A 15,584-nucleotide genomic window follows, 5' to 3' on the forward strand; every position below is an offset into this window, starting at 1 on the left:
CTCCTCAGCTCATCTAGTGGAACACTGTCACCTGCTGGGCGGGGCAATATTGGTAGTTTATTCAGCAGTGCCACAGAAGTTGGTAGGAAAGAAAGCTGTGTGCGGGTGTGTGCGCCCTTATGACATCACTTTTGACATCATCACTGATGGCATCACATCATTAGCTAATTAGCCTAATTAAAAAATCTGGCTCCGTCAGGTCACCTGCACCCGAACACAGAACTTGAAATAAACAGAGCCCACATACTCAAATGTATATATAGATAGATCGATGTATTTGAGGACAGCCCTAATAGAAATGTTATGGTAGTAGAGTTACTATAGGAATGATTGATCTTACGTTATGTTCGAGAGAGAGAGAGAGAGAGAGAGAGAGAGAGAGAGGACGCAACGCCCTACATTGAAAACCAGCTGAGAAATTAGCAACTTTCTTGCGATGCAAGAATAGTGCAGAGGAGCAGAATCACTTGGTGTCTAGCACGGAGAAATGTGCTTCTGGTGTGAGCAGCCAGGCTCCTGCTCATGCAAGAATTTACGCTTCGCGGCACATTACGCATGCAGTCTGAAGACCACTAACGCTTTGAAAGCAACCTTGAGATTTTGAGAGCACCAGGGCATTCAATGATTTTTGGGCATGAGGGCGAGAGCTCTGTCCCTGATAGATGGATAAATACATAGATACATAAATCTATCAATCAATCAATAAAGAGCCCAGATATTAATTATTTCAAACTCATGAATAGAATAAATGTAAGGTAAGAATAATGATTAATGATCTAAACCGTTTAGTGACAATATAGTGTATACAGTATGTGTTAAACAATAGAAATGTCTCATCTTCTTCAGTCATTTACTTGGGTAGAAAATGTATTCATTTTTCAACTGGATCATCTGGTTTGGATATGCAAGATGCTAGCCAATTTGATAATCCACAACATGATAGAACATGATGAATCTGAGTTTTAACTTTCAAACAGAAGCATTAAATATTGCAGCGAATTAAAATGTGAAGCGTTACTGCACAGATCAGTAGGTTTTCTGGGTGAGATAGACTCCACAGGCAGCCTGGGGTATTATGCTGTAAAATGAAATATCTTGTATGATTTAACTATAAACATTCATTTTACCAACCAAATGAGAACATTATGGAAAATACAAAAGTAAAATGTACTGATAACATGCAGTTGTATTTTAGGTTGAGAATGACAAACATTTAAGTTTAAAATCTAAAAAATACAGGATACATTAACCTCTGCAATGTCTGCATCACTGCTATGTTTACTTACCCCTACTTTGCTGAATGAAGAGGTCTGACTCTGCTCTCCCCAGGAATACAGGATGCTGATACATGACGGGCAGACACAGTATATCATTAGGTACTGTAAGAAGTAACAAGAGTGCAAGACAGCTGAAAATGGGACACGTGCTTCCTGACAGTGATTTCTATGTTCAGCACTGGATGCTAATTAGAGACACTCAAGGTTATAGACGAGACGTGAGGTGTGGAGTTTGGAGAGTTGAAAGGGCCTCTGTTGAGCAATGCAAAGTTCTTGGAGGAGATGATATTTCCAAATGATCACTCCTTACACGTTCCATGATGCATACTCTTAACACGCTCATCTTGATCCTTGTGACACATTCAAACACTTCCTTCACATTCTTACCAAGATGAGATGAAAAGTGTTTTTACATGAGTATGTATATAATAATAGTTTTCAGGCCTTCTAAATGTTCAGTAAGTTGATGCATCTTCAGATTCTTGTCCATAACATAGGCAAATGGTCATCTAGATGTTGATCGTATTCACAACTTAGGTCATATAAAAAAATACATTCCACTTAAATGCTCACCCACACAATGTTGCCTAATTGCTTGAGAGTGTCAGGCAATTTGGAAATTACATTCAAAAGTTGTTGAATGGTTTTGGTATTGATGGCTGCAGGACAAAACCAGGACCTAAAATCAATGTGTCACTGATGGCATAATCAGATTCATAAGCAAAAAAATCAACATTGTCATCTTCATTGGAAGAAACCGGACCTTAGTACAATACCTTGTTACCTTGCATTCATTTGCAACAAATTACATAGTTTAAGCATATTATATGTATTTGATATGACAAGCAGGCAGCAGTTGCTTCAAGCAGTACAGTGTAGAGAACAAGCTTTCAAGTATGCTTATAATCAGTAGAAGGAATCCAAACACTATTTCACAGGGTTATCTTTGTCATCAAGGGAACAATGCCAGGCCAACAATATGGAGTACGTGATAAAGTAGCTAAAAGACTTAGTGCCAAATGTATAGGGTGCCAACCTCGTCTTGGTAAAGCTGCAGCTGTCTGAATCATGAGAGCTTAATTGTGATGATCTTCACACCCAACAACCTTTATCCATATCTTAACAACACATGCAAAGCAAACGCGAAACCCCTGAAACCTCTGAAGATCTATTCAACGTTTTCAACACTAGGCCAGGCCTATGTGATGAAAAATAAATAATAATATATAAAGAAAATAATTGACATTGGAATTTGAATGGGAGGCATCTTGTGAAAACATTGGTGTTGACATGTTTTCCAGAATATTTCACTCGTCACAATTAAGAAAAAGATTTTAAAACACTGCACAAATATTCTATTACAGTAGGTTTGCACCACATAGGACCAATATACTGTATCTCAAATTTCTCTCCATTTCAACTATATTGTAGACTTTTCCATGAATCTTAAATAATAATTGTGTTTACACTACAGTGAGACAGCATTTCACCTGAAGGTAAGATTGTAAAGAAAAGCTCCCGCACACTGTCTCACCTTCTTAGGAGAAAATGTATTGGATGTTATACGTTTCGGTCACTAGGACCTTCATCAGTATTATGGGCGACATCGCCTTGACTCCATCTATATATACATATAGGGGATGCCCCCATGAATCAATCATCCAATCACATCGAACGACCTTACCTGGTTGAGCACCTTGAAGTGGTTACATTGAGTGCTCAATCAGGGGAAAATTTGAATATATGTGCATTGTGCACTAGAATTAAAACATAGACAGTGCCCAATACATCACAAGTACATCATCCATATTCAAGGTATTATAAATAAAAATAATGTAAATATAAGAAAATACGGGACAATATAAGATAAAAGGTAACATACTTACAGGCTGCATGGCCTTTCCCCGACGCACCTGTCATATTCCCAGGTGTGCAGAGATCCTTTCTACCTGAAGGTAAGATGAAATGGGTAGCAGGGTGGGAATTTCGTCTTTTTAGGGGCAAGGCCATTTGGCCTTCAGCGTTGCATATTTTTTTAGGGCACAAGGCCACATGCCAGGGCACAAAGGCCATTGCTCTATTGACATCGTGAAGAGCGATTTTTCTGAAATGTGTGTTAAAATGAGTCAATTACACATCCTTTGCCTAGGGCAGGTTACATTAAACTGAGACCATGATGCTTTTAAAGCAACTGACAGTAGCAGGCTGGCAGCAGAGCACTGCCAAGGTGGCCTTAGGGATCTCAGGGCATCACGGCCAGAGTGAGGGGCAATGGAGGCCATGGCTTCATGGCCTCCATGTAATTCCCACCCTGATGGGTAGTCATAGTAGTATGGAGAGGTGGGGCAAATTGATTAATTACAAGGCAAACCGCACAAACTGACAACTGCATAGCTAGCTATACTGTGGTGTACGAAACAAGGCAAATACATTTTTTGTGTGTGATCCAACTCAGGTTTCTGGTCTATCCATTATAGTATTCTCGCAATAAATGATGACTTATCTTTTGGGGGGGCATTTTGCCTTTATTTAGATAGGACAGTAGGCAGACAGGAAAGGAGGGGAGAGAGAGCGGGGATGACATGCGGCAAAGGACCTTGGGTCGGATTCAAACCCGCGTCGGCCGCAAGAAGGGCCGAGCCTCCGTCGTACGCATGCTACTAGGTGAGCCACCAGGACGCACTAAATGATGACTTAATTATTTAAAACACTGACTGCATAAAAAAAGTGTATGGTAGGGCTAACTCGTAGTCACCGTCACGTGTTTGTCTCCGTGTTGTCAGAGAGCACTGCTGGCGTCGTTTGTGGCTGCCGCTTCTCCACCTGTCTTTCCCTGTTCTTTTAAAGTTATACTTTATTCTTTTTTCACTTCTTGTTTTGCTTTCTCTAAGTCTGTTCTCATCTGTTTCTGACTTGTTGCTGCTTCCCTGTCCCCCTGGCCTGCTCAAAGCTGCCTTGATCTCCTAGCCTTCCTGCTAGCTGGCGGCTCACGTTAGTTTCACCTGGCTAGCCGGATAGCTAATTTGGTTTGGTTTATTTCGGATCAAGAATGCATAAAAACCAATTACAAATTTACAATTAATACAGTAGTAAAAAAAAGTACACAATATGTAAATCGAAAGTGAAATGATCCAAGGATAGCCCAGTAAAGCAGCTTAAAGTTACAAACTAGAAGCCTGCTTATTTTCACTGGGGTCCTTCAAATATCAAAACCTTAGTATTACACAATTGTACTTTATAAAAGAAAAACAGAAAAAAGAACTGTCTATCGATGACACATAAAATATATGATATATACAAATGAAATCTCAGCGAAGGTGTTGCAATTACTCTCTAGTCAACATCTCATTTTTTAGATGAGTCTTGAGAGCACGTTTAAAGACATTCACAGTGTTTATGCCTTGCACTGAAGCAGGTAAATTATTCCAAAAGTTGATAGCAGTGTTACAAAATGACGTTTGGGTTTGGCTTCCTGCAATAGGTTTCTGAATTGAATATTGGGTAGATCTGGTATTATAGGAATTAATTTCACTTTCCGTTAATGTTAGTGGAGCTGCCCTGCTGGGCTCTGTCCTCCAACTCCGCTAGTCTTTTCCTTTACCTGGACTACTTCCCTTCCCTCAATGGACTACCAATACCTCACTCATTGGACCTCCCGGACATCACTTTTCCCCAGCTTCATCCATCGCAAATTTCATTGGTACCGTGAGTAGCAAACGCAAGTCCTGCGCTGTGCTAATGCTAGCTACTGTACATCATACCACTAACTCATCTGTCAACTACCGTTATGGGACCTCTATTCAACTCTCTCTTGTTTTTACTCACTCTACCCCCATTTTACTTCATGGTAGAGATGGGGACTTGGACTTGAGTCAGAATTAAGTCGCACACACAGTGACTTGAGACTTGACTTGAGACTCATCCTCAAAGACTTGAGACTTGACTTGCGGTTTGGGACTTGTGAACAATCTTTATTTTACATTTTTTGCTGCATTAACATTAAGGAAATGTCACTAAAGTCATCTAATCAATGCTGATACTGTATGCTAATTGATAAAGGTGTGAGGATAATACAGTACCTGCTTTGAATTCCTTAGTTTTAGCTCTGCCATGTTCTAAGCAGATCGGATGGCACGCAGCAGATGATAGAATGCTGATCCATAAGAGACTTTAGACTTGACGTGGACTTGTGACCAAAGACTCGAGACTTGACTTGAACTCGAGCACAAAGACTTGAGACTTGACTAAGACGTGCAAAAAATTACTTGTGAGCATCTCTGCTTCATGGTACTCCCTACTTGTTTTCCCTCAGCCACATTTTTCCCCTCGCCTCCATTACTCTCCCCATGAACTCCTGCTTCTAAATACAAATTACTTGTTACGCCCCAATGCAGTCATCCCCGCTCGCACTGCTGGCATCCTCCGTCGCCGCTGATATCTCCACCGTAGCCCCAGACACCCCTGCCATCCTCATTACTCCATGACCCTCAACATCCAAAACATACGCTCCCACCTTCCCCCCACCACTGCACCACACTGTGAACCTGGATGGATAACCTTCAACCTCTCCAGTGTGTCCCCATTACATCACCTTCCCATCCAACCACTTTTGCCCTGCTCAAGCTCAACACCTGGGGCAAGTTGCACAAAGCACCTTAGGTTAAGATTTACCTTAGAGTCAGAGTTAGGGTGTCCATAAAATAGAATCGGCTGCACAAAACACCCTTAAATCTTGTGCTCACGTTTTCCTTAAAATGTTTAACCTTATGGAGAAGATTTACCACCAATCTGCAAGTCTCACTCTACTTGACAATTTCAACCTCACCTAGCACGTCACTTTCCCCACCCATGTCAAAGGCCACATCCTTGACATCATCTGCTACGTCAATCTACTGGTTCTCAACATCCACCCATCCCCATTCCCTCTGACTGAACCTCATCCAGTTTACTGTTCCATCTCCATCTCCAACCCCACATCCACAACTCCTCAGAGAAATAACCTTCAACTCTCAGACCTGCTCTTCAATGCCCTCTCCCTGGAACCAGCCCCCCCTCACCTGATGACCTCGCTAATCACCTCGACAACACACTATCTGCCTCCCTCAACTCACTGGCCTCTCTCAAAACAATAACCGTCTCCTTCAACCCCTCTGCACCCTGACAACTGGCAAACTCAAACAGACAACTGGTATGACTCACCAAGACGTCACTCACTGTTCACCATGAAGCTTACAAACAACAAATCTCTTTAATGTAAATGGAGTTACAGTACACCCAGGCAGGGGCGGACTGGGATCATAATTCAGGCCGGGCATTAGTTACCAAGCAGGCCAGGCCGACATGGGCTGATGCGCGCTTTCCGGCGACAAGGTTGGCGGCGAAAAATTTGGGTCGTTTGAAGCCCAATTTGGGTCGTTTGAAGCAAGATTTAGTGAATATAATGCTAACGCGATGATACATGTTACTTTTTTTTTTTTTTGGGCAATCTTTGCTTGGAATAATGAAGATGGTGAGCGACTTTTAATTGGATCAGCTGGTGTCTGCTATTAATTGAGCAGAGTTGGACCACAGACTCCTGTGAGTCCTGTCCCCAGGGGCGGACTGGGATCATAATTCAGGCCGGGCATTAGATACCAAGCAGTAGCCTGGGTAAACCCAGCCTCCACGTGACCTGCTCTCAGTCACTACTGTAGTCCTCTCAGACCTGCTCTCAGTCACTACTGTAGTGACTGAGAGCAGGTCACGTGGAGGCTGGGTTTACCCAGGCTAACCAAGCAGGCCAGGCCGATACGGGCCGACGCGTGTGCCGCTGCCGTTTCAAGCGCCATTTGGGTCGTTTCAAGCCAGATTTAGTGAATATAATGCTAACGCGATGATACATGTTACCTATTTGTTCACTAATAGAAACATCAACATTGCCTAGATAACTGCAAGTATAATATAAAGAAGTAAAACCAAAAACATGCCACTGTACAAACGCTTCACAGCAAACTTTATTTAAGGAAGAGTGATCAGATCATGCATACTGCATTATTCTCCACAGGCTTAAGAACTACACGTCATAACAATAATAATAATTGACAGTGGTGGTGTAGTCAGGAATGTCATACCGAACCGACCTGGATAGTTAGGCTTAGATAGTGAGGTAATATGCAATTGTGCGGTGGTAGCATGGAGGGGGGTGTTTCCAGGACGCTGGATTACACCGTTAAGCCTTCTTGAGGTGTCGTGGGCCTAACTTAACGAAACGTCGGTGAAGGAAGGTGCCCACTTGAAAACCCCAATGACATGCTTCATACTGCTGTTGGCTAGGTTAGGTAACTGGTGATTTGTGTCTTGTTTATTAGTTTGTTAGCCTGTTAGCTTGTTTTATTCTGGATTGGGCTTCTAAATGTGTTTTTCCTCGGATTTTGGCACAAGGGATAGTAACATCTTGTCCTGTGTATTAATTAATAAACATTGACATTCTCAGTTTCATTAAACATCTTCCTTTTTAAGCAAGCCCCTACATGGTAGACATGGTAGTGTGTTCTGCTCAAGCCCCAACCTTTGTTTCTGAAAAATTAGGCCAACAATGGTTTTAGTCTCTATAGCCTATAGCCAAGTGTTGAGCAATGCAAAACTCAAGGCTCCAACACAAGAGTCCAGAAATGAATGAGTGACATCACGGTGGCTCTGTCCATATTTTCATACCGTCTATGGTTCCAAGCTTCTGAGTCGAATTTTACAATGAGATGCACCCACTTTAACCCTGAGGTGTAATTATTACTTCAGACTAACCAATAAGTAATAAAACCACTAGTAAACTAGTAGGCGGCGACTGGCCTGCTGTTCAGTGAGTGGCCTGACTGCGGGCACACACACCAAATCTTTTTTTTTTTTTTTTTTTGCAGGCCAGGCCAGGCAAGGCCACCGGGCATCGGCCCGACGTGCCCGATTATGCAGTCCGCGCCTGCACCCAGGTAACTTCGATGCTCTGGGACGCTGCACCAAAGTTACATAGTGCTAGGAACAGGCCTTTTGGGCGCAGAGTGGGAAGGAGAGAGGCACCATTCTCCCTGTTAGAACTAGAAGTCAGTGTACCATCAAAATAATTAAAAGGCTACTGTAGTTATATTAAGGTAAAATATTGGGGCTTTAACAAACCATTGGTGGATCAGCCCATAGTTACAAGATTGCCTCAAACACAACAAAACTTCCAAAATAAAATTTGAAGGGTTAGAGTGTGAAGGGTTTTGAAACTTGACTGATCTTGACCTTAATGAGGCACTGCAATCTATCATGTGCTACAGTCAGTTTAATATCCTGTCATCGTGCCCACAAGCTATGTATGTGTGCCAAAGACAGTCACTAAGAATGTCATGTGGTTATGTCTGTGCTGCGCTCAAGGACAAAGGGGAGGAAACAATGTGCTATAAACACCTCCTAATCCACAATTAGATTTTAAGACATGAGAATGGATGGACTTGAGGTCACAGTGACCTTGAAATTTGATAACCAAATTGTAATCAGTTCACCCTTAGTCCAAGTGGATGTTTGTGCCAGATGTAATGAAATTCCCTCTAGGTGTTCATGATATATTGCGTTCATAAGAATGGGATGGACATGAGGTCCCAGTGACCTTGAACTTTGACCACCAAAATCAGTTTATCCTTGAGTCCAAATGGCTGTTTGTGCCAAATTTGAAGAAATTCCCTCAAGGCGTACCTGAGATATTGCATTAATGAGCATACGCACTTACGGACAACCCGAAAACATAATGACTCCGGCCATGGCTATCACGAGCAGAGACATAACAAAGGGATAGTCTTGGGGTGATAATAGATGATAAAATTAACTGGAAATCACATATTAAATATATACATAGTAAACTATCTAGAAGTATTTCAGTTTTGAGCAAAGCAAAGCAGGTTTTAGACTTGAAATCACTCCGCATGCTCTACTGTTCCCTGGTCTTACCATACTTAAATTATTGCTCAGAGATTTGGGGAAATACCTATAAAACTTCACTTCATGCAATAACCATACTTCAAAAAAGAGCTATAAGGATAATAAACTATGCTGGATATCGTGATCATACTAACATACTTTTTCTAGGTTCAAATCTTTTAAAATTAATGGAAATTATAGAATATAAAACTGCGATTATAATGTATAAAGCTAGGAATAATCAACTCCCTGGAAATATCCAGGCGATGTTCTCTGATAGAGAGGGGTGTTATTGCCTCAGGAGGGAGTTAAATTTAAAAACCCAAGGAGCTCGGACGACATTAAAATCATTCTGTATCTCAGTATGTGGAGTTAAGTTATGGAACAGTATAAATGTGGAGCTACAGCAATGTTCAAATGTGATCCAGTTCAAAAAGAAATATAAAAAATGCATTATTATGAGGTATAGGGAGGAAGAGTTACAGTAACAATATTGAGTTATATATAATCTGTGTATGGTGTATATTAACTTCTGGACAGTTGTATATTGTATATATTGTATTGTATTGTATATTGTAATGAAATATAATTATTAAAGTGATTATTGTGATTATAATAATGATTATAATGATAATAATTATTGAGATAGCCTATGTATATATATATATATATATATATATATGTGTATATATGTATGTACGGGTAATGCAATGTATATGCAGTATAATTATCAATTTTGTAATTATTTGAATTTGAGAATTATTGTCTCTGTTTTGTTTATAATTGATTATTCGATAATCATTTTTCTGTTTGTATAGCTTGTTTAAGTAAGAAGGGTAGGCGCTATAAGCTATAGCTTCAGCCTACACCTTTTCGGTCTAACAGCCTTGTGCTGCTTTGTTTGTACTTTTTTTGTTTTATTTTATGGAATGTTTTAATTGCCCATGACCGAAATAAATAAATAAATAAATAGTTCACATTTTTTTAAAGTCTAGCCCCATTTGCTACGTACTAATGATGATGTTGATTGGTAGAGTTCTTTCTCAGCACAATCCATCCAGTTCCCCATAATAGCTCTGGAAAGTTGGGGGAAAATAAATGCAATGTCAATGGGGTCACGCTCCTGTATGTACAAGCTGAGCGAGGCTCACAAAAGTTTCATCCAAGTAAATTTCAGTGAGCTTCAGTCAACTTGTACATACAAGAGTGTGACCCCATTGACCTTGCATTTGTTTTTGCCCAACTTTCCAGAGCTACTATGAGGAACCAGATGGATTGTGCTGAGAAATAATTCTACCAATCAACATCATTGGTATGTAGCAAATAGGGCTAGACATAAAAAAAAAAGTGAACTATCCCTTTAAAGAAGCACACACTGGGTGGTCACTGGTACCACAACAGCAACATCCCTGTTATTCTTTTGAGTGAAAAAACAACATCATCTATTTCAAGTCTCTGGTTACTTAAAGTTTGGGATTAAATTTTTAGTGGACTTGCAAGATGCGAAAGTTAGTGATCAATATTTAGCTGGCAAAGAAGGTCGGTTAAGATAATGTTGTGCATAAGGATAACTCAAAACTATCATCAGAGAAAGTGTAATCCTCACTCCCTTACATGACTGAATTGAAAGTGAATTGTAGCTTATATACTGTATATAAAAAAATGCAGCTGCTCGGGTGGCTAGGACTACCTCCTAGGCAAAAGCCCTTATTATTTTTGCATTATTAACTGATCACAACCAAATGACACACTCACCCCTTAAAGGCCTCTTGGAAACCAGGGCTTCAGCCTCATTCTGGAACAATGGTCAGGCAGCCTCAGTGTCAATCTGTTGAGAGACAAACAGTCAGGTGGGTGTGTGTCTATTTGTGCCATGAACCTCATTCAACTTTACAGGAGGCTGGGCATCCAGGTAATGTGGTAGATTCCCTGCCTACCAACACAAGGGTCACAGGTTCGTGCCCCCATGTTACCTCCCGGCTTGGTCGGGCATCCATACAGGCACGATAGGCTGTGTCTGCGGGTGCGAAGCCGGATTAAGGGTAAGTGTCCTGGTCGCTACACTAGCGCCTCCTCTGGTCGGTCGGGGCGCCTGTTCGGGGCGGAAGGGAACTGGTGGGAATAGCGTGATCTTCCCACGTGCTATGTCCTGCCGGTGAAGCTCCCTGCTGTCAGGTGAAAGAAGAAGCGGCTGGCAACTGCGCATGTGTCGGAGGAAGCATGGTGCTAGTCTACGGCTCTCCCCAGATCGGCAGGGGGGTGGAGCAGCGACTGGGGCAGCAGTGGGAAAATTGGCCAATTACAATTGGGGAGAAAATGGGGGGGAAATCAGAAGGGATTTTTTTTGTTTACAGGAGGCCCATTTTACACCAGGAAAGGTTTGATCAACATGCATGTTTTTGAATCAGTAATTAATAACAAAAGAAACGATTAGTAATCTATGAAAAACAAAACTGTCTAAAACATGCCTGTTTGTTCATATTCCCTGTCTGTTCAAGCAACTGCTCGAAAAGCACACCAAGGTCCCTATTCCAACTAGGAAGGATGATGAAGCCCCAACAAAACTGTTGACTGTAGGAGGCCACAAGACAGCTGAGAATGAGGACCTCGACACCACACTTTAGTGTGCAGTCAAGATCCAGAAGGTCGACGGTACACCCTGAGGCGTGAAGGTGTTAAAGGGATAGTTCACATTTTCTTTAAGTCTAGCCCTATTTGCTACTTACCAATGCACAATCCATGCTGTTCCTCATAGTAGCTCTGGAAAGTTGAGCAAGAACGAATGCAAGGTCAATGGGGTCACGGTCCTTTATGTACAAGCTGACTGAAGCTCACTGAAATGTACTTTGTGTGCACTGTGTGTGTGTGTGTGTGTGTGTGTGTGTGTGTGTGTGCACACTGTGTGTGTGTGTGTGTGTGTGTGTGTGTGTGTGTGTGTGTGTGTGTGTGTGTGTGCACTGTGTGTGTGTGTGTGTGTGTGTGTGTGTGTGTGTGTGTGTGTGTGCTGTGCTCTGTGGATGGCATTTTAGTGAGCCTCAGTCAACTTGTACATACAGGAGTGTGGTGACCCCATTGACCTTGCATTATTTTTTGCCCAACTTTCCAGAGCTACTATAATAGTAGTTATAGTATTATCTGGATTATACAGAGAAAGAACTCAAGAAGATAAGATCATCACTGGTAAATAGCAAATAGGGCTAAACTTAATTTATTTTTAACTATCCCTTTTAAGTCAAAAGGGCTTGTGTGCTTCTTGAGGAGGTATTCAGGTGGTCTACTTATTTAACACATTGATGTAAGGATCTCTTCCCGGAAAACAAAGAAACAAACAAAAAACAGCCCTGTCAATGTGACAATATCAGAATCATTGACCCATAGCCATTACCAAAAAAAGCTGCTGAGTGTTCTGTATGACCTAATGTATTTAATAACAGACAGCTGCTGTCACACCTGATCCTTCAGAATAAACAGGGTGGGTGTCCAGTCCTGAGATGCATAAAAGGGCATCACAGCCAGTAAGAGGAATCCAAGTTAAAAAATCACAAGTTTATCTTTGTCCTCAAGGATAGAAAGACATTACGACATGTAGACAGACCCATCTGACAATGTTACTGTGAGAGGTGACAAGAGACAGGAGAACAGACGCAGTGGTTTAGAGGAATAGATCTACAGTAGTTGTAACTTGTTTCTAGTACGTAATGTGTTTTTATAGCTGGCTGGGGATATTGTATTAGAACTTGGGATTGTAGGCAGACTCAAGCGCTTAGATGTCAGGATAGGAGATGCTATTTAGCATTCTGGTGTTTAGGCTAAATATTTCTGGCAAATATTCTCAGGTTCTCAGGCCCATGCTCCTCAGTAAGAGGAAAGATGAGGTGAATCTGCTTGGAGGTGCTGGTCACCTCACCTGGCTCAGTCTGTCTTTGTCTGTAGAGAAAGACAGCAGAGAAATTATGACGAGTGCAAGACAGCTGAGAATGGGACTCAACATAGAGCGGTATGTTCCAGCCTGGAAGCTCAGTAATGCCCTCAAGGTTAGAGCTGCACTCTAAACATAAGGGGTGGAGTGATAGTTGAGACAGGGTGAGTGTTAAGAGAAGTGCATAGCATAAAGTAATACAGGGCATCACACTTTCTCCAGGGATGTATATAAACATATTATCACCTTGTAGACATATCACACTTTCCCTGATGCACAAACGTTATTCCTGACAGCTATCTTGACCTTTGGTTGTTAAGTTGTAGACCTGACAGGGCTTAGCTCAACACCTTGTTATTTTCATTCCCCTCGATCCTTTCCCTTAGCAAGCTGATAATGTCTCCTTCCTTCTCAGTGATTAACACTTTTCCAGCCATGCGTTTCTGACCATTTTCACTAATCTTCCAAGACCCACATAATATTTTCTTCTATGACTATGGTATGTAAACACGAAATATCTCAAAAGAAAGAAGGGAGCCTCTACTTTCATAGAAAAAAAATATGTAGGTAGTTTTCACCAAAAATGCTCGTCTGTCCCAAAAAGCTGACAAAAATGCATTTTTGTAGCAGCAGAGCCTGGCAGAGATTTACCCTGTACTCAGAGAAGGGACGTGTGGGTCACACTCTCGTCTTGCATATCTGATGGCTGAAATGTACACGATGTGAGGGCTCACTAACCGGATTACTAATCTACCTGACAGGAGGAGTGATTTGTGTACGTTTACCAACATCTGGTGAAAAAAATCCTTCAGCTGTCATGAGTCCGAGCCCCTGGAAAAAGCTTGTTGCAGCGCTTTGAGGCACCAGGCTGGAGCTGTTTTATGGAGCTTCCTCCTGAAGTGAGATTGTTGCTTTTCTCATCTTGCTGGTTTTGTGGGACAATAACCGTTGCTTCTGGGGAACTTTAGGAGTGAAGTAGCACTTCATAAGGTGGCCAAGAGTGCCATCTATCACATGACGGTGAAAACACGGATTGACGTGATATCCTGTCAATGGTGGGGAAAGTGTTAACTCTATAATCAATCATAATTCTCAATAAATTTATTGTGGGAAGTTGATCGCTCTGGGGTGATAAACCGCTGTAAAATCTGTCACTAGACAGACATAGATGGATAGAGACAGACAGAGATGCACGCACGCACGCACGCGCGCGCGCACACACACACACACACACACACACACACACACACACACACACACACACACACACACACTCTAGAGGACAAAGATTGGGCTTTCAAGGGTGCCCATATAAGTATGCAAGTGTCTTGTACAGTACAGCTGGAAGTGCACGTCAGGAGTACTTACTGTAAAACCTACCAAATAGGGCTAGCCTTCCCTTTTTGTACATCTGATGAAGCGAACATGACAACTTGTTTCTGGAAATGTAAAGCTCAACATGCCATTTTAGTATTAGAGTGTACAGTTTGTAGTACAAATGTGATTTTCCTAAATGAATAGGAAGAAAGCATCAATATCTAATTTCCATGGGCATCATGAAAATAACCCATGAGCTTTTAAGCTCCAAATCAGGAGCTGCAGCTCTGGATGATGCCAAAAATGTTGAAAGTGTTCAACCCCTCCTCTTCCCTCCTGCAACAACAACAGATCTCATAGGTCTATCATGCCCACACCTCTCGTCCCACATATTGTTTGGATCTCTTTTTGAAATCGTATGTTTAATCTCATGTCCTATTTCCATGTATGGGTCAGCAGAACCTTATATAAAGAGGGAAGCCGGGTAAGAAGACAACACCAGTTTATCAGACACCAGGCAGCCTGAAGGTAGGATCACAGCTTTCATTAGATTGTTACATATTTTGCCTTAGTAACACAGAGTATAGCAGATAAGCAATTCAATAAATGAATACGTATATTTGTTCAATTCTCAGCAGGGGGACTTATCACTCAAAAGCTATTCCAAGAGTTATCAACATCAGGTAACATTTTCCATTCGTTGATATTAATTAAATTTTAGTTTTGGCTTATTCTTGAAATTACAAGCATTATTTATTAGTAATAATCCTCAATGACTTTTTTGATCATTTTAGGGCTGCTAATGGATTAGACAGAGACTTTGATTTTCATATTCATATCACTTGCATTTTCAACACATCACCATACCAAAAAAATAAAATAAAATAAAGGCAGCCACATTCAGTACCAGTTAACTGGTCACTCTGAATGGCAACCATTGTTCCCCATTATACGGTTGTCTGCTATGCATTTTATATACAGTATATTACCAAACTACTAGTTTCAATTTTAATATCTTACCAACTTGTTTATAGCTGAGGGGGACACTGTATAATAATTTGGGATTATATGCAGATTCAAGTGCTAATATGTCAGGATAGGAGATACTATTTAGTGTTATGGTGTTTAGGCTAAATATCTCT

The sequence above is a fragment of the Poromitra crassiceps genome (genome assembly GCF_964638095.1).
Source record: "Poromitra crassiceps genome assembly, chromosome: 2".
NCBI classification, from domain to species: Eukaryota; Metazoa; Chordata; class Actinopteri; order Beryciformes; family Melamphaidae; genus Poromitra; species Poromitra crassiceps.